This window comes from Gopherus flavomarginatus, chromosome 12 (genome assembly GCF_025201925.1).
Source record: "Gopherus flavomarginatus isolate rGopFla2 chromosome 12, rGopFla2.mat.asm, whole genome shotgun sequence".
NCBI lineage: Eukaryota > Metazoa > Chordata > Testudines > Testudinidae > Gopherus > Gopherus flavomarginatus.
This window is the reverse complement of record NC_066628.1, coordinates 14,985,930-14,988,059: the sequence shown is the minus strand read 5'-3', so window position 1 is coordinate 14,988,059 and position 2,130 is coordinate 14,985,930. Positions and strand designations below refer to the sequence as shown.

The window sequence follows — 2,130 nt, the reverse complement described above, 5'->3', positions numbered from 1 at the left end:
CGATAATAAACTGATTAAGTGTCAGAGGCAAGGAGCACTAACAATACCTAATCACTGCAAGTGACGAGTTCTGTGTACCTTTGACATTCATATAATGAGGTATTAGGGTAAGGAGAAACAGGGTCATTTTCTCTGTCACTCTAATGCTGATCATTGTCCTTCTCATTCCCTCCATAGCCATCATACGATGTACTGAGGAAGAAAATGTCCAACCAAACCACAGTAACTGAGTTCCTTCTCCTGGGATTCTCTGACATTCAGGAACTTCAGATTTTACACTTTGTGGTGTTTCTACTGCTTTACCTGATATCCCTGCTAGGGAACCTTCTCTTTATCATAGCCATAGCCCTCGACCACAACCTTCACACCCCCATGTATTTTTTCCTCATGAATCTGTCCATCCTAGACCTCGGCTCCGTCTTTGTCATCATCCCCAAATCCATGGCCAATTCTCTCATGAACACCAGATGGATTTCTTATTCTGGATGTGTTGCCCAAGTCTTTCTCTTTGCCTTCTTTACTTCAGCAGATTATGCCATCATGGCGTATGATCAATACGTCGCCATCTGCCAACCATTGTACTATGAGACTGTGATGAACAGCAGAGCTTGTGTCCAAATGGCAGCCAGTGCCTGGATCAGTGTTATTCTCTACTCTGCAGTGCACACTGGAAACACGTTTGCAATATCCTTTTGTGGCGGCAACATGGTGGATCAGTTCTTCTGTGAAATCCCCTAGCTCCTCAAACTCGCCTGCTCTGGTTCAGACCCCAGTGAACTTGGATTTCTCATTTTTAGTTTATTCTTATGGTTAAGCTGCTTTGTTTTCATAATTGTGTCATATGTTCAGATCTTCACAACAGTGGTGAGAATCCCCTCTGAGCAGGGCTGACATAAAGCCTTCTCCACCTGCCTTCCTCACCTCATTGTGGTCTCCTTGTTCCTTTGTACTGAAACCCATCTCCAGCTCCCCATCAGTTCAAAATCTCTTGGTGGCTGTTCTCTATTCTGTGTTGCCACCAATGATGAATCCGATCATCTACAGCGTGAGGAACAAGGAGCTCAAAGGTGCACTGAATAAACTGAAAGGTTGGAGGTTATTTATTAGGAATTAAATGTCCATATTTATCCTTTGATCATGATTTCATTTTGTGTTTCTTTAGAAATATAATTATCTGACAATATTATTGTCTCCATGAGAACTTAACATGCTATCTCTTCATTCAGAATTGGGTATTTACACTAGTAAAAATCCAAACTTGACTGAAGAGAAAAAAAGAGTTATTATACATTTACACAAAGGAAATAAGATCATTATCTATCTATCTATCTATCTATCTAGTGTTTATATACTGTTACCCGTCACCATACTATATGAGCACTTTTCACATAATGTCAGCAGCCATAGCAAAAGTCTCTAGTGGGGTCTCTGGCTCTTCTTATTTTGGGGACTAAAAATTCTGATTGAGGTATCAATGCACATGTTGTTTGTTTCTGTTTTTTAATTTATTTTTGTTTAGCTAGTTGGTTGGTGGTTTGATTTGTTTCTTTGTTCCAGGTGGTTTTGGAGGTGGAATGGCCCAGGGACACAGTGAGAGTTTGGTTCGACAGGAGTGCCCACATATCATCTCTTTGACCATTTTTTTCTGAGCGCACTGAAGGTTTGCTCCCCACAATAATAAAAGGGTGCAAAAGAAGTTTCTGCGCTGTTGAATTCCTGCTTAAATGATTATGTTTATATTATTGGGGTATTATTGTATTATTAATGATGTATTGGAGAACAAAGAACCTCAGGGAGGCATGTTTTTATCATTTTAACTTAAATTATTATTTAAAAGCTGTGTCATTGGTGCTGTGGTGGAAAGGCTGTTCTGAAGAGAAACTTTTTCCAGTGTCTCCTAAAGAAAATCTGACTCAGGATAACAAGGCCAAAATTGGATCCCATTCAAGTTACTGGGGTCTCGCCATCACTTCAAAGAGATCAGGGTTTGGCCAATGACCAGTACACACAAGGATCCAGATTTGGCTGACCACATCCTGAAAAAAGTGAAGGTGACAGAGATGTAAGGGTCACATTTTCCAACTCTGCTAGATCAGCACCAATGCAGAGTAGATCCACTGACATCACCAC

At 40.6% G+C, this 2,130-nt stretch overlaps 1 pseudogene; it reads left to right on the top strand.

Annotated features, from left to right (window-relative positions):
* Nucleotides 1-204: 204 nt before the first annotated feature.
* LOC127033176 (olfactory receptor 14I1-like) lies at nt 205-1,114 on the top strand (annotated as a pseudogene).
* Nucleotides 1,115-2,130: the final 1,016 nt, after the last annotated feature.